Source organism: Zeus faber (assembly GCF_960531495.2).
Source record: "Zeus faber genome assembly, chromosome: 12".
In the NCBI taxonomy this organism is placed as follows: Eukaryota; Metazoa; Chordata; class Actinopteri; order Zeiformes; family Zeidae; genus Zeus; species Zeus faber.
The window spans coordinates 31,749,252-31,774,501 of NC_137196.1; the positions used below are offsets into that span (position 1 = coordinate 31,749,252).

General features: G+C 60.6%; 1 protein-coding gene across 1 annotated transcript in view; it reads right to left on the bottom strand.

Moving 5' to 3' along the window:
* Positions 1-25,250, bottom strand: part of LOC307238557 (uncharacterized protein) — a 38,326-nt gene that overhangs the window by 2,999 nt on the left and 10,077 nt on the right. The window lies entirely within an intron of this gene.

Consider the following 25,250-nt stretch of genomic DNA (forward strand, 5'->3'; position numbering starts at 1 on the left):
GCCCATTTGATGGAGGATGCATGGGTGGTGACTTGTGTGGACTTGGGACAGACAAGTATCCCACAATGCATTTGGCAGAATGACCGTCCTGCGTCCTCCTGTCCCCGGGAGTCTGTACTGCCCAGTCCAACTAGCAACTAACTTCCTGTCTGTCTCGACCTCGCCAACATGGCTCGGCAACACGGCTTCCTGTCTGTCTGGAACTCGCCAACGCGGCTTCCTGTCTGTCTGGAACTCGCCAACGCGGCTTCCTGTCTGTCTCGACCTCGCCAACAGGGGTTCCTGTCTGTCTCGACCTCGCCAACGCGGCTTCCTGTCTGTCTCGACCTCGCCAACGCGGCTTCCTGTCTGTCTCGACCTCGCCAACGCGGCTTCCTGTCTGTCTCGACCTCACCAACATGGCTTCCTGTCTGTCTCGACCTCGCCAACATGGCTTCCTGTCTGTCTCGACCTCGCCAACGCGGCTTCCTGTCTGTCTCGACCTCACCAACATGGCTTCCTGTCTGTCTCGACCTCGCCAACATGGCTTCCTGTCTGTCTCGACCTCGCCAACGCGGCTTCCTGTCTGTCTCGACCTCGCCAACATGGCTTCCTGTCTGTCTCGACCTCGCCAACGCGGCTTCCTGTCTGTCTCGACCTCGCCAACGCGGCTTCCTGTCTGTCTCGACCTCAACCTCGCCAACATGGCTCGGCAACACGGCTTCCTGTCTGTCTGGACCTCGCCAACGCGGCATCCTGTCTGTCTCGACCTCGCCAACAGGGGTTCCTGTCTGTCTGGACCTCGCCAACGCGGCTTCCTGTCTGTCTCGACCTCGCCAACGCGGCTTCCTGTCTGTCTCGACCTCGCCAACGCGGCTTGCTGTCTGTCTCGACCTCGCCAACGCGGCTTCCTGTCTGTCTCGACCTCACCAACATGGCTTCCTGTCTGTCTCGACCTCGCCAACATGGCTTCCTGTCTGTCTCGACCTCGCCAACGCGACTTCCTGTCTGTCTCGACCTCGACCTCGCCAACAGGGCTTCCTGTCTGTCTCGACCTCACCAACATGGCTTCCTGTCTGTCTCGACCTCGCCAACGCGGCTTCCTGTCTGTCTCGACCTCGCCAACATGGCTCGGCAACACGGCTTCCTGTCTGTCTCGACCTCACCAACATGGCTTCCTGTCTGTCTCGACCTCGCCAACATGGCTCGGCAACACGGCTTCCTGTCTGTCTTGACCTCACCAACAGGGCTTCCTGTCTGTCTCGACCTCGCCAACGCGGCTTCCTGTCTGTCTCGACCTCGCCAACATGGCTCGGCAACACGGCTTCCTGTCTGTCTGGACCTCGCCAACGCGGCTTCCTGTCTGTCTCGACCTCGCCAACAGGGGTTCCTGTCTGTCTCGACCTCGCCAACACGGCTTCCTGTCTGTCTCGACCTCGCCAACGCGGCTTCCTGTCTGTCTCGACCTCGCCAACGCGGCTTCCTGTCTGTCTCGACCTCACCAACATGGCTTCCTGTCTGTCTCAACCTCGCCAACATGGCTTCCTGTCTGTCTCGACCTCGCCAACGCGGCTTCCTGTCTGTCTCGACCTCACCAACATGGCTTCCTGTCTGTCTCGACCTCGACCTCGCCAACAGGGCTTCCTGTCTGTCTTGACCTCACCAACATGGCTTCCTGTCTGTCTTGACCTCACCAACATGGCTTCCTGTCTGTCTCGACCTCGCCAACATGGCTTCCTGTCTGTCTCGACCTCGCCAACGCGGCTTCCTGTCTGTCTCGACCTCGCCAACAGGGCTTCCTGTCTGTCTCGACCTCGCCAACGCGGCTTCCTGTCTGTCTCGACCTCGCCAACGCGGCTTCCTGTCTGTCTCGACCTCGCCAACAAGGCTTCCTGTCTGTCTCGACCTCGCCAACACGGCTTCCTGTCTGTCTCGACCTCGACCTCGCCAACCAGGCTTCCTGTCTGTCTCGACCTCGCCAACGCGGCTTCCTGTCTGTCTCGACCTCGCCCACGCGGCTTCCTGTCTGTCTCGACCTCGCCAACAGGGCTTCCTGTCTGTCTCGACCTCGCCAACGCGGCTTCCTGTCTGTCTCGACCTCGCCAACGCGGCATCCTGTCTGTCTCGACCTCGACCTCGCCAACATGGCTCGGCAACACGGCTTCCTGTCTGTCTGGACCTCGCCAACGCGGCATCCTGTCTGTCTCGACCTCGCCAACAGGGGTTCCTGTCTGTCTGGACCTCGCCAACGCGGCTTCCTGTCTGTCTCGACCTCGCCAACGCGGCTTCCTGTCTGTCTCGACCTCGCCAACGCGGCTTGCTGTCTGTCTCGACCTCGCCAACGCGGCTTCCTGTCTGTCTCGACCTCACCAACATGGCTTCCTGTCTGTCTCGACCTCGCCAACATGGCTTCCTGTCTGTCTCGACCTCGCCAACGCGACTTCCTGTCTGTCTCGACCTCGACCTCGCCAACAGGGCTTCCTGTCTGTCTCGACCTCACCAACATGGCTTCCTGTCTGTCTCGACCTCGCCAACATGGCTCGGCAACACGGCTTCCTGTCTGTCTCGACCTCACCAACATGGCTTCCTGTCTGTCTCGACCTCGCCAACATGGCTCGGCAACACGGCTTCCTGTCTGTCTTGACCTCACCAACAGGGCTTCCTGTCTGTCTCGACCTCGCCAACGCGGCTTCCTGTCTGTCTCGACCTCGCCAACATGGCTCGGCAACACGGCTTCCTGTCTGTCTGGACCTCGCCAACGCGGCTTCCTGTCTGTCTCGACCTCGCCAACAGGGGTTCCTGTCTGTCTCGACCTCGCCAACGCGGCTTCCTGTCTGTCTCGACCTCGCCAACGCGGCTTCCTGTCTGTCTCGACCTCGCCAACGCGGCTTCCTGTCTGTCTCGACCTCACCAACATGGCTTCCTGTCTGTCTCGACCTCGCCAACATGGCTTCCTGTCTGTCTCGACCTCGCCAACGCGGCTTCCTGTCTGTCTCGACCTCACCAACATGGCTTCCTGTCTGTCTCGACCTCGACCTCGCCAACAGGGCTTCCTGTCTGTCTTGACCTCACCAACATGGCTTCCTGTCTGTCTTGACCTCACCAACAAGGCTTCCTGTCTGTCTTGACCTCACCAACATGGCTTCCTGTCTGTCTTGACCTCACCAACATGGCTTCCTGTCTGTCTTGACCTCACCAACATGGCTTCCTGTCTGTCTTGACCTCACCAACATGGCTTCCTGTCTGTCTTGACCTCGCCAACATGGCTTCCTGTCTGTCTCGACCTCGCCAACATGGCTTCCTGTCTGTCTCGACCTCGCCAACGCGGCTTCCTGTCTGTCTCGACCTCGCCAACAGGGCTTCCTGTCTGTCTCGACCTCGCCAACGCGGCTTCCTGTCTGTCTCGACCTCGCCAACGCGGCTTCCTGTCTGTCTCGACCTCGCCAACGCGGCTTCCTGTCTGTCTCGACCTCGCCAACGCGGCTTCCTGTCTGTCTCGACCTCGCCAACAAGGCTTCCTGTCTGTCTCGACCTCGCCAACACGGCTTCCTGTCTGTCTCGACCTCGACCTCGCCAACCAGGCTTCCTGTCTGTCTCGACCTCGCCAACGCGGCTTCCTGTCTGTCTCGACCTCGCCCACGCGGCTTCCTGTCTGTCTCGACCTCGCCAACAGGGCTTCCTGTCTGTCTCGACCTCGCCAACGCGGCTTCCTGTCTGTCTGGACCTCGCCAACGCGGCTTCCTGTCTGTCTCGACCTCGCCCACGCGGCTTCCTGTCTGTCTCGACCTCGCCAACAGGGCTTCCTGTCTGTCTCGACCTCGCCAACGCGGCTTCCTGTCTGTCTCGACCTCGCCAACGGGGCTTCCTGTCTGTCTCGACCTCGCCAACGCGGCTTCCTTCCTGTCTCGACCTCGCCAACGCGGCTTCCTGTCTGTCTCGACCTCGCCAACGCGGCTTCCTGTCTGTCTCGACCGCACCAACAAGGCTTCCTGTCTGTCTCGACCTCGCCAACGCGGCGTCCTACCTGTCTCGACCTCGCCAACGCGGCTTCCTGTCTGTCTCGACCTCGCCAACAGGGCTTCCTGTCTGTCTCGACCTCGCCAACGCGGCTTCCTGTCTGTCTCGACCTCGCCAACGCGGCTTCCTTCCTGTCTCGACCTCGCCAACGCGGCTTCCTGTCTGTCTCGACCTCGCCAACGCGGCTTCCTTCCTGTCTCGACCTCGCCAAGGCGGCTTCCTGTCTGTCTCGACCTCGCCAAGGCGGCTTCCTGTCTGTCTCGACCTCGCCAACGCGGCTTCCTGTCTGTCTCGACCTCGCCAACGCGGCTTCCTGTCTGTCTCGACCTCGCCAACGCGGCTTCCTGTCTGTCTCGACCTCGCCGACGCGGCTTCCTGTCTGTCTCGACCTCGCCGACGCGGCTTCCTGTCTGTCTCGACCTCGCCGACGCGGCTTCCTGTCTGTCTCGACCTCGCCGACAGGGCTTCCTGTCTGTCTTGACCTCACCGACATGGCTTCCTGTCTGTCTTGACCTCACCAACATGGCTTCCTGTCTGTCTTGACCTCACCAACATGGCTTCCTGTCTGTCTTGACCTCACCAACATGGCTTCCTGTCTGTCTTGACCTCACCAACATGGCTTCCTGTCTGTCTTGACCTCACCAACATGGCTTCCTGTCTGTCTCGACCTCGCCAACGCGGCTTCCTGTCTGTCTCGACCTCGCCAACGCGGCTTCCTGTCTGTCTCGACCTCGACCTCGCCAACAGGGCTTCCTGTCTGTCTCGACCTCACCAACATGGCTTCCTGTCTGTCTCGACCTCGCCAACGCGGCTTCCTGTCTGTCTCGACCTCGCCAACGCGGCTTCCTGTCTGTCTCGACCTCGCCAACGCGGCTTCCTGTCTGTCTCGACCTCGCCAACGCGGCTTCCTGTCTGTCTCGACCTCGCCAACGCGGCTTCCTGTCTGTCTCGACCTCGCCAACGCGGCTTCCTGTCTGTCTCGACCTCGCCAACGCGGCTTCCTGTTTGTCTCGACCTCGCCAACGGGGCTTCCTGTCTGTCTCGACCTCGCCAACGCGCCTTCCTGTCTGTCTCGACCTCGCCAACGCGGCTTCCTGTCTGTCTCGACCTCGCCAACGCGGCTTCCTGTCTTTCTCGACCTCGCCAACGCGGCTTCCTGTCTGTCTTGACCTCACCAACATGGCTTCCTGTCTGTCTTGACCTCACCAACATGGCTTCCTGTCTGTCTTGACCTCACCAACATGGCTTCCTGTCTGTCTTGACCTCACCAACATGGCTTCCTGTCTGTCTTGACCTCACCAACATGGCTTCCTGTCTGTCTCGACCTCGCCAACGCGGCTTCCTGTCTGTCTCGACCTCGCCAACGCGGCTTCCTGTCTGTCTCGACCTCGACCTCGCCAACAGGGCTTCCTGTCTGTCTCGACCTCACCAACATGGCTTCCTGTCTGTCTCGACCTCGCCAACACGGCTTCCTGTCTGTCTCGACCTCGCCAACAAGGCTTCCTGTCTGTCTCGACCTCGCCAACGCGGCTTCCTGTCTGTCTCGACCTCGCCAACGCGGCATCCTGTCTGTCTCGACCTCGCCAACGCGGCTTCCTGTCTGTCTCGACCTCGCCAACGCGGCATCCTGTCTGTCTCGACCTCGCCAACGCGGCTTCCTGTCTGTCTCGACCTCGCCAACGCGGCTTCCTGTCTGTCTCGACCTCGCCAACGCGGCTTCCTGTCTGTCTCGACCTCGCCAACGCGGCTTCCTGTCTGTCTCGACCTCGCCAACGCGGCTTCCTGTCTGTCTCGACCTCGCCAACGCGGCTTCCTGTCTGTCTCGACCTCGCCAACGCGGCTTCCTGTCTGTCTCGACCTCGCCAACGCGGCTTCCTGTCTGTCTCGACCTCGCCAACGCGGCTTCCTGTCTGTCTCGACCTCGCCAACGCGGCTTCCTGTCTGTCTCGACCTCGCCAACGCGGCTTCCTGTCTGTCTCGACCTCGCCAACGCGGCTTCCTGTCTGTCTCGACCTCACCAACATGGCTTCCTGTCTGTCTTGACCTCACCAACACGGCTTCCTGTCTGTCTTGACCTCACCAACAGGGCTTCCTGTCTGTCTTGACCTCACCAACACGGCTTCCTGTCTGTCTTGACCTCACCAACATGGCTTCCTGTCTGTCTCGACCTCGCCAACATGGCTTCCTGTCTGTCTTGACCTCACCAACATGGCTTCCTGTCTGTCTTGACCTCACCAACATGGCTTCCTGTCTGTCTTGACCTCACCAACAGGGCTTCCTGTCTGTCTTGACCTCACCAACACGGCTTCCTGTCTGTCTCGACCTCACCAACATGGCTTCCTGTCTGTCTCGACCTCGCCAACGCGGCTTCCTGTCTGTCTCGACCTCGCCAACGCGGCTTCCTGTCTGTCTCGACCTCGGCAACGCGGCTTCCTGTCTGTCTCGACCTCGCCAACGCGGCTTCCTGTCTGTCTCGACCTCGCCAACGCGGCATCCTGTCTGTCTCGACCTCGCCAACGCGGCTTCCTGTCTGTCTCGACCTCGCCAACGCGGCATCCTGTCTGTCTTGACCTCACCAACATGGCTTCCTGTCTGTCTTGACCTCACCAACATGGCTTCCTGTCTGTCTCGACCTCGCCAACGCGGCATCCTGTCTGTCTCGACCTCGCCAACGCGGCTTCCTGTCTGTCTCGACCTCGCCAACGCGGCATCCTGTCTGTCTTGACCTCACCAACATGGCTTCCTGTCTGTCTTGACCTCTCCAACGCGGCTTCCTGTCTGTCTTGACCTCACCAACGCGGCTTCCTGTCTGTCTTGACCTCACCAACATGGCTTCCTGTCTGTCTCGACCTCACCAACACGGCTTCCTGTCTGTCTTGACCTCACCAACATGGCTTCCTGTCTGTCTCGACCTCGCCAACGCGGCTTCCTGTCTGTCTCGACCTCGCCAACGCGGCTTCCTGTCTGTCTCGACCTCGACCTCGCCAACAGGGCTTCCTGTCTGTCTCGACCTCACCAACATGGCTTCCTGTCTGTCTCGACCTCGCCAACGCGGCTTCCTGTCTGTCTCGACCTCGCCAACGCGGCTTCCTGTCTGTCTCGACCTCGCCAACGCGGCTTCCTGTCTGTCTCGACCTCGCCAACGCGGCTTCCTGTCTGTCTCGACCTCGCCAACGCGGCTTCCTGTCTGTCTCGACCTCGCCAACGCGGCTTCCTGTTTGTCTCGACCTCGCCAACGGGGCTTCCTGTCTGTCTCGACCTCGCCAACGCGCCTTCCTGTCTGTCTCGACCTCGCCAACGCGGCTTCCTGTCTGTCTCGACCTCGCCAACGCGGCTTCCTGTCTGTCTCGACCTCACCAACACGGCTTCCTGTCTGTCTTGACCTCACCAACATGGCTTCCTGTCTGTCTTGACCTCGCCAACGCGGCTTCCTGTCTGTCTCGACCTCGCCAACGCGGCTTCCTGTCTGTCTCGACCTCGCCAACGCGGCTTCCTGTCTGTCTCGACCTCGCCAACGCGGCTTCCTGTCTGTCTCGACCTCGCCAACGCGGCTTCCTGTCTGTCTTGACCTCGCCAACAGGGCTTCCTGTCTGTCTTGACCTCGCCAACGCGGCTTCCTGTCTGTCTTGACCTCGCCAACAGGGCTTCCTGTCTGTCTCGACCTCGGCAACGCGGCTTCCTGTCTGTCTTGACCTCACCAACATGGCTTCCTGTCTGTCTCGACCTCGCCGACGCGGCTTCCTGTCTGTCTCGACCTCACCAACATGGCTTCCTGTCTGTCTCGACCTCGCCAACATGGCTTCCTGTCTGTCTCGACCTCGCCAACGCGGCTTCCTGTCTGTCTCGACCTCGCCAACATGGCTTCCTGTCTGTCTCGACCTCGCCAACGCGGCTTCCTGTCTGTCTTGACCTCACCAACATGGCTTCCTGTCTGTCTCGACCTCGCCAACGCGGCTTCCTGTCTGTCTCGACCTCGCCAACGCGGCTTCCTGTCTGTCTCGACCTCGACCTCGCCAACAGGGCTTCCTGTCTGTCTCGACCTCGCCAACATGGCTTCCTGTCTGTCTCGACCTCGCCAACGCGGCTTCCTGTCTGTCTCGACCTCGCCAACATGGCTTCCTGTCTGTCTCGACCTCGCCAACGCGGCTTCCTGTCTGTCTTGACCTCACCAACATGGCTTCCTGTCTGTCTCGACCTCGCCAACGCGGCTTCCTGTCTGTCTCGACCTCGCCAACGCGGCTTCCTGTCTGTCTCGACCTCGACCTCGCCAACAGGGCTTCCTGTCTGTCTCGACCTCACCAACATGGCTTCCTGTCTGTCTCGACCTCGCCAACGCGGCTTCCTGTCTGTCTCGACCTCGCCAACGCGGCTTCCTGTCTGTCTCGACCTCGCCAACGCGGCTTCCTGTCTGTCTCGACCTCGCCAACGCGGCTTCCTGTCTGTCTCGACCTCGCCAACGCGGCTTCCTGTCTGTCTCGACCTCGCCAACGCGGCTTCCTGTCTGTCTCGACCTCGCCAACGCGGCTTCCTGTTTGTCTCGACCTCGCCAACGGGGCTTCCTGTCTGTCTCGACCTCGCCAACGCGCCTTCCTGTCTGTCTCGACCTCGCCAACGCGGCTTCCTGTCTGTCTCGACCTCGCCAACGCGGCTTCCTGTCTGTCTCGACCTCGCCAACGCGGCTTCCTGTCTGTCTTGACCTCACCAACACGGCTTCCTGTCTGTCTTGACCTCACCAACAGGGCTTCCTGTCTGTCTTGACCTCACCAACACGGCTTCCTGTCTGTCTTGACCTCACCAACATGGCTTCCTGTCTGTCTCGACCTCGCCAACATGGCTTCCTGTCTGTCTTGACCTCACCAACATGGCTTCCTGTCTGTCTTGACCTCACCAACATGGCTTCCTGTCTGTCTTGACCTCACCAACAGGGCTTCCTGTCTGTCTTGACCTCACCAACACGGCTTCCTGTCTGTCTCGACCTCACCAACATGGCTTCCTGTCTGTCTCGACCTCGCCAACGCGGCTTCCTGTCTGTCTCGACCTCGACAACGCGGCTTCCTGTCTGTCTCGACCTCGGCAACGCGGCTTCCTGTCTGTCTCGACCTCGCCAACGCGGCTTCCTGTCTGTCTCGACCTCGCCAACGCGGCATCCTGTCTGTCTCGACCTCGCCAACGCGGCTTCCTGTCTGTCTCGACCTCGCCAACGCGGCATCCTGTCTGTCTTGACCTCACCAACATGGCTTCCTGTCTGTCTTGACCTCACCAACATGGCTTCCTGTCTGTCTCGACCTCGCCAACGCGGCATCCTGTCTGTCTCGACCTCGCCAACGCGGCTTCCTGTCTGTCTCGACCTCGCCAACGCGGCATCCTGTCTGTCTTGACCTCACCAACATGGCTTCCTGTCTGTCTTGACCTCTCCAACGCGGCTTCCTGTCTGTCTTGACCTCACCAACGCGGCTTCCTGTCTGTCTTGACCTCACCAACATGGCTTCCTGTCTGTCTTGACCTCACCAACATGGCTTCCTGTCTGTCTCGACCTCACCAACACGGCTTCCTGTCTGTCTTGACCTCACCAACATGGCTTCCTGTCTGTCTCGACCTCGCCAACGCGGCTTCCTGTCTGTCTCGACCTCGCCAACGCGGCTTCCTGTCTGTCTCGACCTCGACCTCGCCAACAGGGCTTCCTGTCTGTCTCGACCTCACCAACATGGCTTCCTGTCTGTCTCGACCTCGCCAACGCGGCTTCCTGTCTGTCTCGACCTCGCCAACGCGGCTTCCTGTCTGTCTCGACCTCGCCAACGCGGCTTCCTGTCTGTCTCGACCTCGCCAACGCGGCTTCCTGTCTGTCTCGACCTCGCCAACGCGGCTTCCTGTCTGTCTCGACCTCGCCAACGCGGCTTCCTGTTTGTCTCGACCTCGCCAACGGGGCTTCCTGTCTGTCTCGACCTCGCCAACGCGCCTTCCTGTCTGTCTCGACCTCGCCAACGCGGCTTCCTGTCTGTCTCGACCTCGCCAACGCGGCTTCCTGTCTGTCTCGACCTCACCAACACGGCTTCCTGTCTGTCTTGACCTCACCAACATGGCTTCCTGTCTGTCTTGACCTCGCCAACGCGGCTTCCTGTCTGTCTCGACCTCGCCAACGCGGCTTCCTGTCTGTCTCGACCTCGCCAACGCGGCTTCCTGTCTGTCTCGACCTCGCCAACGCGGCTTCCTGTCTGTCTCGACCTCGCCAACGCGGCTTCCTGTCTGTCTTGACCTCGCCAACAGGGCTTCCTGTCTGTCTCGACCTCGCCAACGCGGCTTCCTGTCTGTCTTGACCTCGCCAACAGGGCTTCCTGTCTGTCTCGACCTCGGCAACGCGGCTTCCTGTCTGTCTTGACCTCACCAACATGGCTTCCTGTCTGTCTCGACCTCGCCGACGCGGCTTCCTGTCTGTCTCGACCTCACCAACATGGCTTCCTGTCTGTCTCGACCTCGCCAACATGGCTTCCTGTCTGTCTCGACCTCGCCAACGCGGCTTCCTGTCTGTCTCGACCTCGCCAACATGGCTTCCTGTCTGTCTCGACCTCGCCAACGCGGCTTCCTGTCTGTCTTGACCTCACCAACATGGCTTCCTGTCTGTCTCGACCTCGCCAACGCGGCTTCCTGTCTGTCTCGACCTCGCCAACGCGGCTTCCTGTCTGTCTCGACCTCGACCTCGCCAACAGGGCTTCCTGTCTGTCTCGACCTCGCCAACATGGCTTCCTGTCTGTCTCGACCTCGCCAACGCGGCTTCCTGTCTGTCTCGACCTCGCCAACATGGCTTCCTGTCTGTCTCGACCTCGCCAACGCGGCTTCCTGTCTGTCTTGACCTCACCAACATGGCTTCCTGTCTGTCTCGACCTCGCCAACGCGGCTTCCTGTCTGTCTCGACCTCGCCAACGCGGCTTCCTGTCTGTCTCGACCTCGACCTCGCCAACAGGGCTTCCTGTCTGTCTCGACCTCACCAACATGGCTTCCTGTCTGTCTCGACCTCGCCAACGCGGCTTCCTGTCTGTCTCGACCTCGCCAACGCGGCTTCCTGTCTGTCTCGACCTCGCCAACGCGGCTTCCTGTCTGTCTCGACCTCGCCAACGCGGCTTCCTGTCTGTCTCGACCTCGCCAACGCGGCTTCCTGTCTGTCTCGACCTCGCCAACGCGGCTTCCTGTCTGTCTCGACCTCGCCAACGCGGCTTCCTGTTTGTCTCGACCTCGCCAACGGGGCTTCCTGTCTGTCTCGACCTCGCCAACGCGCCTTCCTGTCTGTCTCGACCTCGCCAACGCGGCTTCCTGTCTGTCTCGACCTCGCCAACGCGGCTTCCTGTCTGTCTCGACCTCGCCAACGCGGCTTCCTGTCTGTCTTGACCTCACCAACATGGCTTCCTGTCTGTCTTGACCTCGCCAACGCGGCTTCCTGTCTGTCTCGACCTCGCCAACGCGGCTTCCTGTCTGTCTCGACCTCACCAACGCGGCTTCCTGTCTGTCTCGACCTCGCCAACGCGGCTTCCTGTCTGTCTCGACCTCGCCAACGCGGCTTCCTGTCTGTCTTGACCTCGCCAACAGGGCTTCCTGTCTGTCTCGACCTCGCCAACGCGGCTTCCTGTCTGTCTCGACCTCGCCAACAGGGCTTCCTGTCTGTCTCGACCTCGGCAACGCGGCTTCCTGTCTGTCTTGACCTCACCAACATGGCTTCCTGTCTGTCTCGACCTCGCCGACGCGGCTTCCTGTCTGTCTCGACCTCACCAACATGGCTTCCTGTCTGTCTCGACCTCGCCAACATGGCTTCCTGTCTGTCTCGACCTCGCCAACGCGGCTTCCTGTCTGTCTCGACCTCGCCAACATGGCTTCCTGTCTGTCTCGACCTCGCCAACGCGGCTTCCTGTCCGTCTTGACCTCGCCAACAGGGCTTCCTGTCTGTCTCGACCTCGCCAACGCGGCTTCCTGTCTGTCTTGACCTCGCCAACAGGGCTTCCTGTCTGTCTCGACCTCGGCAACGCGGCTTCCTGTCTGTCTTGACCTCACCAACATGGCTTCCTGTCTGTCTTGACCTCACCAACATGGCTTCCTGTCTGTCTTGACCTCACCAACATGGCTTCCTGTCTGTCTTGACCTCACCAACATGGCTTCCTGTCTGTCTTGACCTCACCAACGCGCCTTCCTGTCTGTCTCGACCTCGCCAACGCGGCTTCCTGTCTGTCTCGACCTCGCCAACGCGGCTTCCTGTCTGTCTTGACCTCGCCAACAGGGCTTCCTGTCTGTCTCGACCTCGCCAACGCGGCTTCCTGTCTGTCTTGACCTCGCCAACAGGGCTTCCTGTCTGTCTCGACCTCGGCAACGCGGCTTCCTGTCTGTCTTGACCTCACCAACATGGCTTCCTGTCTGTCTTGACCTCACCAACATGGCTTCCTGTCTGTCTTGACCTCACCAACATGGCTTCCTGTCTGTCTTGACCTCACCAACATGGCTTCCTGTCTGTCTTGACCTCACCAACATGGCTTCCTGTCTGTCTCGACCTCGCCAACGCGGCTTCCTGTCTGTCTCGACCTCGCCAACGCGGCTTCCTGTCTGTCTCGACCTCGACCTCGCCAACAGGGCTTCCTGTCTGTCTCGACCTCACCAACATGGCTTCCTGTCTGTCTCGACCTCGCCAACGCGGCTTCCTGTCTGTCTCGACCTCGCCAACGCGGCTTCCTGTCTGTCTCGACCTCGCCAACGCGGCTTCCTGTCTGTCTCGACCTCGCCAACGCGGCTTCCTGTCTGTCTCGACCTCGCCAACGCGGCTTCCTGTCTGTCTCGACCTCGCCAACGCGGCTTCCTGTTTGTCTCGACCTCGCCAACGGGGCTTCCTGTCTGTCTCGACCTCGCCAACGCGCCTTCCTGTCTGTCTCGACCTCGCCAACGCGGCTTCCTGTCTGTCTCGACCTCGCCAACGCGGCTTCCTGTCTGTCTCGACCTCACCAACGCGGCTTCCTGTCTGTCTTGACCTCACCAACATGGCTTCCTGTCTGTCTTGACCTCGCCAACGCGGCTTCCTGTCTGTCTCGACCTCGCCAACGCGGCTTCCTGTCTGTCTCGACCTCGCCAACGCGGCTTCCTGTCTGTCTCGACCTCGCCAACGCGGCTTCCTGTCTGTCTCGACCTCGCCAACGCGGCTTCCTGTCTGTCTTGACCTCACCAACGCGGCTTCCTGTCTGTCTTGACCTCACCAACACGGCTTCCTGTCTGTCTTGACCTCACCAACACGGCTTCCTGTCTGTCTCGACCTCGCCAACGCGGCTTCCTGTCTGTCTCGACCTCGCCAACGCGGCTTCCTGTCTGTCTCGACCTCGCCAACGCGGCTTCCTGTCTGTCTCGACCTCGCCAACGCGGCTTCCTGTTTGTCTCGACCTCGCCAACGGGGCTTCCTGTCTGTCTCGACCTCGCCAACGCGCCTTCCTGTCTGTCTCGACCTCGCCAACGCGGCTTCCTGTCTGTCTCGACCTCGCCAACGCGGCTTCCTGTCTGTCTCGACCTCACCAACACGGCTTCCTGTCTGTCTTGACCTCACCAACATGGCTTCCTGTCTGTCTTGACCTCGCCAACGCGGCTTCCTGTCTGTCTCGACCTCGCCAACGCGGCTTCCTGTCTGTCTCGACCTCGCCAACGCGGCTTCCTGTCTGTCTCGACCTCGCCAACGCGGCTTCCTGTCTGTCTCGACCTCGCCAACGCGGCTTCCTGTCTGTCTTGACCTCGCCAACAGGGCTTCCTGTCTGTCTCGACCTCGCCAACGCGGCTTCCTGTCTGTCTTGACCTCGCCAACAGGGCTTCCTGTCTGTCTCGACCTCGGCAACGCGGCTTCCTGTCTGTCTTGACCTCACCAACATGGCTTCCTGTCTGTCTCGACCTCGCCGACGCGGCTTCCTGTCTGTCTCGACCTCACCAACATGGCTTCCTGTCTGTCTCGACCTCGCCAACATGGCTTCCTGTCTGTCTCGACCTCGCCAACGCGGCTTCCTGTCTGTCTCGACCTCGCCAACATGGCTTCCTGTCTGTCTCGACCTCGCCAACGCGGCTTCCTGTCTGTCTTGACCTCACCAACATGGCTTCCTGTCTGTCTCGACCTCGCCAACGCGGCTTCCTGTCTGTCTCGACCTCGCCAACGCGGCTTCCTGTCTGTCTCGACCTCGACCTCGCCAACAGGGCTTCCTGTCTGTCTCGACCTCACCAACATGGCTTCCTGTCTGTCTCGACCTCGCCAACGCGGCTTCCTGTCTGTCTCGACCTCGCCAACGCGGCTTCCTGTCTGTCTCGACCTCGCCAACGCGGCTTCCTGTCTGTCTCGACCTCGCCAACGCGGCTTCCTGTCTGTCTCGACCTCGCCAACGCGGCTTCCTGTCTGTCTCGACCTCGCCAACGCGGCTTCCTGTCTGTCTCGACCTCGCCAACGCGGCTTCCTGTTTGTCTCGACCTCGCCAACGGGGCTTCCTGTCTGTCTCGACCTCGCCAACGCGCCTTCCTGTCTGTCTCGACCTCGCCAACGCGGCTTCCTGTCTGTCTCGACCTCGCCAACGCGGCTTCCTGTCTTTCTCGACCTCGCCAACGCGGCTTCCTGTCTGTCTTGACCTCACCAACATGGCTTCCTGTCTGTCTTGACCTCGCCAACGCGGCTTCCTGTCTGTCTCGACCTCGCCAACGCGGCTTCCTGTCTGTCTCGACCTCGCCAACGCGGCTTCCTGTCTGTCTCGACCTCGCCAACGCGGCTTCCTGTCTGTCTCGACCTCGCCAACGCGGCTTCCTGTCTGTCTTGACCTCGCCAACAGGGCTTCCTGTCTGTCTCGACCTCGCCAACGCGGCTTCCTGTCTGTCTCGACCTCGCCAACAGGGCTTCCTGTCTGTCTCGACCTCGGCAACGCGGCTTCCTGTCTGTCTTGACCTCACCAACATGGCTTCCTGTCTGTCTCGACCTCGCCGACGCGGCTTCCTGTCTGTCTCGACCTCACCAACATGGCTTCCTGTCTGTCTCGACCTCGCCAACATGGCTTCCTGTCTGTCTCGACCTCGCCAACGCGGCTTCCTGTCTGTCTCGACCTCGCCAACATGGCTTCCTGTCTGTCTCGACCTCGCCAACGCGGCTTCCTGTCTGTCTTGACCTCGCCAACAGGGCTTCCTGTCTGTCTCGACCTCGCCAACGCGGCTTCCTGTCTGTCTTGACCTCGCCAACAGGGCTTCCTGTCTGTCTCGACCTCGGCAACGCGGCTTCCTGTCTGTCTTGACCTCACCAACATGGCTTCCTGTCTGTCTTGACCTCACCAACATGGCTTCCTGTCTGTCTTGACCTCACCAACATGGCTTCCTGTCTGTCTTGACCTCACCAACATGGCTTCCTGTCTGTCTTGACCTCACCAACGCGCCTTCCTGTCTGTCTCGACCTCGCCAACGCGGCTTCCTGTCTGTCTCGACCTCGCCAACGCGGCTTCCTGTCTGTCTTGACCTCGCCAACAGGGCTTCCTGTCTGTCTCGACCTCGCCAACGCGGCTTCCTGTCTGTCTTGACCTCGCCAACAGGGCTTCCTGTCTGTCTCGACCTCGGCAACGCGGCTTCCTGTCTGTCTTGACCTCACCAACATGGCTTCCTGTCTGTCTTGACCTCACCAACATGGCTTCCTGTCTGTCTTGACCTCACCAACATGGCTTCCTGTCTGTCTTGACCTCACCAACATGGCTTCCTGTCTGTCTCGACCTCGCCAACGCGGCTTCCTGTCTGTCTCGACCTCGCCAACGCGGCTTCCTGTCTGTCTCGACCTCGACCTCGCCAACAGGGCTTCCTGTCTGTCTCGACCTCACCAACATGGCTTCCTGTCTGTCTCGACCTCGCCAACGCGGCTTCCTGTCTGTCTCGACCTCGCCAACGCGGCTTCCTGTCTGTCTCGACCTCGCCAACGCGGCTTCCTGTCTGTCTCGACCTCGCCAACGCGGCTTCCTGTCTGTCTCGACCTCGCCAACGCGGCTTCCTGTCTGTCTCGACCTCGCCAACGCGGCTTCCTGTTTGTCTCGACCTCGCCAACGGGGCTTCCTGTCTGTCTCGACCTCGCCAACGCGCCTTCCTGTCTGTCTCGACCTCGCCAACGCGGCTTCCTGTCTGTCTCGACCTCGCCAACGCGGCTTCCTGTCTGTCTCGACCTCACCAACACGGCTTCCTGTCTGTCTTGACCTCACCAACATGGCTTCCTGTCTGTCTTGACCTCGCCAACGCGGCTTCCTGTCTGTCTCGACCTCGCCAACGCGGCTTCCTGTCTGTCTCGACCTCGCCAACGCGGCTTCCTGTCTGTCTCGACCTCGCCAACGCGGCTTCCTGTCTGTCTCGACCTCGCCAACGCGGCTTCCTGTCTGTCTTGACCTCGCCAACAGGGCTTCCTGTCTGTCTCGACCTCGCCAACGCGGCTTCCTGTCTGTCTTGACCTCGCCAACAGGGCTTCCTGTCTGTCTCGACCTCGGCAACGCGGCTTCCTGTCTGTCTTGACCTCACCAACATGGCTTCCTGTCTGTCTCGACCTCGCCGACGCGGCTTCCTGTCTGTCTCGACCTCACCAACATGGCTTCCTGTCTGTCTCGACCTCGCCAACATGGCTTCCTGTCTGTCTCGACCTCGCCAACGCGGCTTCCTGTCTGTCTCGACCTCGCCAACATGGCTTCCTGTCTGTCTCGACCTCGCCAACGCGGCTTCCTGTCTGTCTTGACCTCACCAACATGGCTTCCTGTCTGTCTCGACCTCGCCAACGCGGCTTCCTGTCTGTCTCGACCTCGCCAACGCGGCTTCCTGTCTGTCTCGACCTCGACCTCGCCAACAGGGCTTCCTGTCTGTCTCGACCTCGCCAACATGGCTTCCTGTCTGTCTCGACCTCGCCAACGCGGCTTCCTGTCTGTCTCGACCTCGCCAACATGGCTTCCTGTCTGTCTCGACCTCGCCAACGCGGCTTCCTGTCTGTCTTGACCTCACCAACATGGCTTCCTGTCTGTCTCGACCTCGCCAACGCGGCTTCCTGTCTGTCTCGACCTCGCCAACGCGGCTTCCTGTCTGTCTCGACCTCGACCTCGCCAACAGGGCTTCCTGTCTGTCTCGACCTCACCAACATGGCTTCCTGTCTGTCTCGACCTCGCCAACGCGGCTTCCTGTCTGTCTCGACCTCGCCAACGCGGCTTCCTGTCTGTCTCGACCTCGCCAACGCGGCTTCCTGTCTGTCTCGACCTCGCCAACGCGGCTTCCTGTCTGTCTCGACCTCGCCAACGCGGCTTCCTGTCTGTCTCGACCTCGCCAACGCGGCTTCCTGTCTGTCTCGACCTCGCCAACGCGGCTTCCTGTTTGTCTCGACCTCGCCAACGGGGCTTCCTGTCTGTCTCGACCTCGCCAACGCGCCTTCCTGTCTGTCTCGACCTCGCCAACGCGGCTTCCTGTCTGTCTCGACCTCGCCAACGCGGCTTCCTGTCTGTCTCGACCTCGCCAACGCGGCTTCCTGTCTGTCTTGACCTCACCAACATGGCTTCCTGTCTGTCTTGACCTCGCCAACGCGGCTTCCTGTCTGTCTCGACCTCGCCAACGCGGCTTCCTGTCTGTCTCGACCTCGCCAACGCGGCTTCCTGTCTGTCTCGACCTCGCCAACGCGGCTTCCTGTCTGTCTCGACCTCGCCAACGCGGCTTCCTGTCTGTCTTGACCTCGCCAACAGGGCTTCCTGTCTGTCTCGACCTCGCCAACGCGGCTTCCTGTCTGTCTCGACCTCGCCAACAGGGCTTCCTGTCTGTCTCGACCTCGGCAACGCGGCTTCCTGTCTGTCTTGACCTCACCAACATGGCTTCCTGTCTGTCTCGACCTCGCCGACGCGGCTTCCTGTCTGTCTCGACCTCACCAACATGGCTTCCTGTCTGTCTCGACCTCGCCAACATGGCTTCCTGTCTGTCTCGACCTCGCCAACGCGGCTTCCTGTCTGTCTCGACCTCGCCAACATGGCTTCCTGTCTGTCTCGACCTCGCCAACGCGGCTTCCTGTCTGTCTTGACCTCGCCAACAGGGCTTCCTGTCTGTCTCGACCTCGCCAACGCGGCTTCCTGTCTGTCTTGACCTCGCCAACAGGGCTTCCTGTCTGTCTCGACCTCGCCAACGCGGCTTCCTGTCTGTCTTGACCTCACCAACATGGCTTCCTGTCTGTCTTGACCTCACCAACATGGCTTCCTGTCTGTCTTGACCTCACCAACATGGCTTCCTGTCTGTCTTGACCTCACCAACATGGCTTCCTGTCTGTCTTGACCTCACCAACGCGCCTTCCTGTCTGTCTCGACCTCGCCAACGCGGCTTCCTGTCTGTCTCGACCTCGCCAACGCGGCTTCCTGTCTGTCTTGACCTCGCCAACAGGGCTTCCTGTCTGTCTCGACCTCGCCAACGCGGCTTCCTGTCTGTCTTGACCTCGCCAACAGGGCTTCCTGTCTGTCTCGACCTCGGCAACGCGGCTTCCTGTCTGTCTTGACCTCACCAACATGGCTTCCTGTCTGTCTTGACCTCACCAACATGGCTTCCTGTCTGTCTTGACCTCACCAACATGGCTTCCTGTCTGTCTTGACCTCACCAACATGGCTTCCTGTCTGTCTTGACCTCACCAACATGGCTTCCTGTCTGTCTCGACCTCGCCAACGCGGCTTCCTGTCTGTCTCGACCTCGCCAACGCGGCTTCCTGTCTGTCTCGACCTCGACCTCGCCAACAGGGCTTCCTGTCTGTCTCGACCTCACCAACATGGCTTCCTGTCTGTCTCGACCTCGCCAACGCGGCTTCCTGTCTGTCTCGACCTCGCCAACGCGGCTTCCTGTCTGTCTCGACCTCGCCAACGCGGCTTCCTGTCTGTCTCGACCTCGCCAACGCGGCTTCCTGTCTGTCTCGACCTCGCCAACGCGGCTTCCTGTCTGTCTCGACCTCGCCAACGCGGCTTCCTGTTTGTCTCGACCTCGCCAACGGGGCTTCCTGTCTGTCTCGACCTCGCCAACGCGCCTTCCTGTCTGTCTCGACCTCGCCAACGCGGCTTCCTGTCTGTCTCGACCTCGCCAACGCGGCTTCCTGTCTGTCTCGACCTCACCAACGCGGCTTCCTGTCTGTCTTGACCTCACCAACATGGCTTCCTGTCTGTCTTGACCTCGCCAACGCGGCTTCCTGTCTGTCTCGACCTCGCCAACGCGGCTTCCTGTCTGTCTCGACCTCGCCAACGCGGCTTCCTGTCTGTCTCGACCTCGCCAACGCGGCTTCCTGTCTGTCTCGACCTCGCCAACGCGGCTTCCTGTCTGTCTTGACCTCACCAACACGGCTTCCTGTCTGTCTTGACCTCGCCAACACGGCTTCCTGTCTGTCTTGACCTCACCAACACGGCTTCCTGTCTGTCTCGACCTCGCCAACGCGGCTTCCTGTCTGTCTCGACCTCGCCAACGCGGCTTCCTGTCTGTCTCGACCTCGCCAACGCGGCTTCCTGTCTGTCTCGACCTCGCCAACGCGGCTTCCTGTTTGTCTCGACCTCGCCAACGGGGCTTCCTGTCTGTCTCGACCTCGCCAACGCGCCTTCCTGTCTGTCTCGACCTCGCCAACGCGGCTTCCTGTCTGTCTCGACCTCGCCAACGCGGCTTCCTGTCTGTCTCGACCTCACCAACACGGCTTCCTGTCTGTCTTGACCTCACCAACATGGCTTCCTGTCTGTCTTGACCTCGCCAACGCGGCTTCCTGTCTGTCTCGACCTCGCCAACGCGGCTTCCTGTCTGTCTCGACCTCGCCAACGCGGCTTCCTGTCTGTCTCGACCTCGCCAACGCGGCTTCCTGTCTGTCTCGACCTCGCCAACGCGGCTTCCTGTCTGTCTTGACCTCGCCAACAGGGCTTCCTGTCTGTCTCGACCTCGCCAACGCGGCTTCCTGTCTGTCTTGACCTCGCCAACAGGGCTTCCTGTCTGTCTCGACCTCGCCAACGCGGCTTCCTGTCTGTCTTGACCTCGCCAACAGGGCTTCCTGTCTGTCTCGACCTCGGCATCGCGGCTTCCTGTCTGTCTTGACCTCACCAACATGGCTTCCTGTCTGTCTCGACCTCGCCGACGCGGCTTCCTGTCTGTCTCGACCTCACCAACATGGCTTCCTGTCTGTCTCGACCTCGCCAACATGGCTTCCTGTCTGTCTCGACCTCGCCAACGCGGCTTCCTGTCTGTCTCGACCTCGCCAACATGGCTTCCTGTCTGTCTCGACCTCGCCAACGCGGCTTCCTGTCTGTCTTGACCTCACCAACATGGCTTCCTGTCTGTCTCGACCTCGCCAACGCGGCTTCCTGTCTGTCTCGACCTCGCCAACGCGGCTTCCTGTCTGTCTCGACCTCGACCTCGCCAACAGGGCTTCCTGTCTGTCTCGACCTCACCAACATGGCTTCCTGTCTGTCTCGACCTCGCCAACGCGGCTTCCTGTCTGTCTCGACCTCGCCAACGCGGCTTCCTGTCTGTCTCGACCTCGCCAACGCGGCTTCCTGTCTGTCTCGACCTCGCCAACGCGGCTTCCTGTCTGTCTCGACCTCGCCAACGCGGCTTCCTGTCTGTCTCGACCTCGCCAACGCGGCTTCCTGTCTGTCTCGACCTCGCCAACGCGGCTTCCTGTTTGTCTCGACCTCACCAACATGGCTTCCTGTCTGTCTTGACCTCACCAACATGGCTTCCTGTCTGTCTCGACCTCACCAACGCGGCTTCCTGTCTGTCTTGACCTCACCAACATGGCTTCCTGTCTGTCTTGACCTCACCAACATGGCTTCCTGTCTGTCTTGACCTCACCAACATGGCTTCCTGTCTGTCTTGACCTCACCAACATGGCTTCCTGTCTGTCTTGACCTCACCAACATGGCTTCCTGTCTGTCTTGACCTCACCAACATGGCTTCCTGTCTGTCTTGACCTCACCAACATGGCTTCCTGTCTGTCTTGACCTCACCAACACGGCTTCCTGTCTGTCTTGACCTCACCAACACGGCTTCCTGTCTGTCTTGACCTCACCAACATGGCTTCCTGTCTGTCTTGACCTCACCAACACGGCTTCCTGTCTGTCTTGACCTCACCAACATGGCTTCCTGTCTGTCTTGACCTCACCAACACGGCTTCCTGTCTGTCTTGACCTCACCAACACGGCTTCCTGTCTGTCTTGACCTCACCAACACGGCTTCCTGTCTGTCTTGACCTCACCAACATGGCATCCTGTCTGTCTCGACCTCGACCTCGCCAACAGGGCTTCCTGTCTGTCTCGACCTCACCAACGTGGCTTCCTGTCTGTCTCGACCTCGCCAACGCGGCTTCCTGTCTGTCTCGACCTCGCCAACGCGGCTCCCTGTCTGTCTCGACCTCGCCAACGCGGCTTCCTGTCTGTCTCGACCTCGGCAACGCGGCTTCCTGTCTGTCTCGACCTCGGCAACGCGGCTTCCTGTCTGTCTCGACCTCGCCAACGCGGCTTCCTGTCTGTCTCGACCTCGCCAACGCGGCTTCCTGTCTGTCTCGACCTCGCCAACGCGGCTTCCTGTCTGTCTCGACCTCGGCAACGCGGCTTCCTGTCTGTCTCGACCTCACCAACAGGGCTTCCTGTCCGTCTCGACCTCGCCAACGCGGCTTCCTGTCTGTCTGGACCTCGCCAACGCGGCTTCCTGTCTGTCTCGACCTCGCCAACGCGGCTTCCTGTCTGTCTCGACCTCGCCAACGCGGCATCCTGTCTGTCTCGACCTCGCCAACGCGGCTTCCTGTCTGTCTCGACCTCGCCAACGCGGCTTCCTGTCTGTCTCGACCTCTCCAACGCGGCTTCCTGTCTGTCTCGACCTCGCCAACGCGGCTTCCTGTCTGTCTCGACCTCGCCAACGCGGCTTCCTGTCTGTCTTGACCTCACCAACGCGGCTTCCTGTCTGTCTTGACCTCACCAACATGGCTTCCTGTCTGTCTTGACCTCACCAACACGGCTTCCTGTCTGTCTTGACCTCACCAACACGGCTTCCTGTCTGTCTTGACCTCACCAACACGGCTTCCTGTCTGTCTTGACCTCACCAACATGGCTTCCTGTCTGTCTTGACCTCACCAACATGGCTTCCTGTCTGTCTTGACCTCACCAACACGGCTTCCTGTCTGTCTTGACCTCACCAACAGGGCTTCCTGTCTGTCTTGACCTCACCAACATGGCTTCCTGTCTGTCTTGACCTCACCAACATGGCTTCCTGTCTGTCTTGACCTCACCAACATGGCTTCCTGTCTGTCTTGACCTCACCAACACGGCTTCCTGTCTGTCTTGACCTCACCAACAGGGCTTCCTGTCTGTCTTGACCTCACCAACATGGCTTCCTGTCTGTCTTGACCTCACCAACATGGCTTCCTGTCTGTCTTGACCTCACCAACACGGCTTCCTGTCTGTCTTGACCTCACCAACAGGGCTTCCTGTCTGTCTCGACCTCGCCAACGCGGCTTCCTGTCTGTCTCGACCTCGCCAACGCGGCTTCCTGTCTGTCTCGACCTCGCCAACGCGGCTTCCTGTCTGTCTCGACCTCGCCAACGCGGCTTCCTGTCTGTCTCGACCTCGCCAACGCGGCTTCCTGTTTGTCTCGACCTCGCCAACGGGGCTTCCTGTCTGTCTCGACCTCGCCAACGCGCCTTCCTGTCTGTCTCGACCTCGCCAACGCGGCTTCCTGTCTGTCTCGACCTCGCCAACGCGGCTTCCTGTCTGTCTCGACCTCACCAACACGGCTTCCTGTCTGTCTTGACCTCACCAACATGGCTTCCTGTCTGTCTTGACCTCGCCAACGCGGCTTCCTGTCTGTCTCGACCTCGCCAACGCGGCTTCCTGTCTGTCTCGACCTCGCCAACGCGGCTTCCTGTCTGTCTCGACCTCGCCAACGCGGCTTCCTGTCTGTCTCGACCTCGCCAACGCGGCTTCCTGTCTGTCTTGACCTCGCCAACAGGGCTTCCTGTCTGTCTCGACCTCGCCAACGCGGCTTCCTGTCTGTCTTGACCTCGCCAACAGGGCTTCCTGTCTGTCTCGACCTCGGCAACGCGGCTTCCTGTCTGTCTTGACCTCACCAACATGGCTTCCTGTCTGTCTCGACCTCGCCGACGCGGCTTCCTGTCTGTCTCGACCTCACCAACATGGCTTCCTGTCTGTCTCGACCTCGCCAACATGGCTTCCTGTCTGTCTCGACCTCGCCAACGCGGCTTCCTGTCTGTCTCGACCTCGCCAACATGGCTTCCTGTCTGTCTCGACCTCGCCAACGCGGCTTCCTGTCTGTCTTGACCTCACCAACATGGCTTCCTGTCTGTCTCGACCTCGCCAACGCGGCTTCCTGTCTGTCTCGACCTCGCCAACGCGGCTTCCTGTCTGTCTCGACCTCGACCTCGCCAACAGGGCTTCCTGTCTGTCTCGACCTCGCCAACATGGCTTCCTGTCTGTCTCGACCTCGCCAACGCGGCTTCCTGTCTGTCTCGACCTCGCCAACATGGCTTCCTGTCTGTCTCGACCTCGCCAACGCGGCTTCCTGTCTGTCTTGACCTCACCAACATGGCTTCCTGTCTGTCTCGACCTCGCCAACGCGGCTTCCTGTCTGTCTCGACCTCGCCAACGCGGCTTCCTGTCTGTCTCGACCTCGACCTCGCCAACAGGGCTTCCTGTCTGTCTCGACCTCACCAACATGGCTTCCTGTCTGTCTCGACCTCGCCAACGCGGCTTCCTGTCTGTCTCGACCTCGCCAACGCGGCTTCCTGTCTGTCTCGACCTCGCCAACGCGGCTTCCTGTCTGTCTCGACCTCGCCAACGCGGCTTCCTGTCTGTCTCGACCTCGCCAACGCGGCTTCCTGTCTGTCTCGACCTCGCCAACGCGGCTTCCTGTCTGTCTCGACCTCGCCAACGCGGCTTCCTGTTTGTCTCGACCTCGCCAACGGGGCTTCCTGTCTGTCTCGACCTCGCCAACGCGCCTTCCTGTCTGTCTCGACCTCGCCAACGCGGCTTCCTGTCTGTCTCGACCTCGCCAACGCGGCTTCCTGTCTGTCTCGACCTCGCCAACGCGGCTTCCTGTCTGTCTTGACCTCACCAACATGGCTTCCTGTCTGTCTTGACCTCGCCAACGCGGCTTCCTGTCTGTCTCGACCTCGCCAACGCGGCTTCCTGTCTGTCTCGACCTCGCCAACGCGGCTTCCTGTCTGTCTCGACCTCGCCAACGCGGCTTCCTGTCTGTCTCGACCTCGCCAACGCGGCTTCCTGTCTGTCTTGACCTCGCCAACAGGGCTTCCTGTCTGTCTCGACCTCGCCAACGCGGCTTCCTGTCTGTCTCGACCTCGCCAACAGGGCTTCCTGTCTGTCTCGACCTCGGCAACGCGGCTTCCTGTCTGTCTTGACCTCACCAACATGGCTTCCTGTCTGTCTCGACCTCGCCGACGCGGCTTCCTGTCTGTCTCGACCTCACCAACATGGCTTCCTGTCTGTCTCGACCTCGCCAACATGGCTTCCTGTCTGTCTCGACCTCGCCAACGCGGCTTCCTGTCTGTCTCGACCTCGCCAACATGGCTTCCTGTCTGTCTCGACCTCGCCAACGCGGCTTCCTGTCCGTCTTGACCTCGCCAACAGGGCTTCCTGTCTGTCTCGACCTCGCCAACGCGGCTTCCTGTCTGTCTTGACCTCGCCAACAGGGCTTCCTGTCTGTCTCGACCTCGGCAACGCGGCTTCCTGTCTGTCTTGACCTCACCAACATGGCTTCCTGTCTGTCTTGACCTCACCAACATGGCTTCCTGTCTGTCTTGACCTCACCAACATGGCTTCCTGTCTGTCTTGACCTCACCAACATGGCTTCCTGTCTGTCTTGACCTCACCAACGCGCCTTCCTGTCTGTCTCGACCTCGCCAACGCGGCTTCCTGTCTGTCTCGACCTCGCCAACGCGGCTTCCTGTCTGTCTTGACCTCGCCAACAGGGCTTCCTGTCTGTCTCGACCTCGCCAACGCGGCTTCCTGTCTGTCTTGACCTCGCCAACAGGGCTTCCTGTCTGTCTCGACCTCGGCAACGCGGCTTCCTGTCTGTCTTGACCTCACCAACATGGCTTCCTGTCTGTCTTGACCTCACCAACATGGCTTCCTGTCTGTCTTGACCTCACCAACATGGCTTCCTGTCTGTCTTGACCTCACCAACATGGCTTCCTGTCTGTCTTGACCTCACCAACATGGCTTCCTGTCTGTCTCGACCTCGCCAACGCGGCTTCC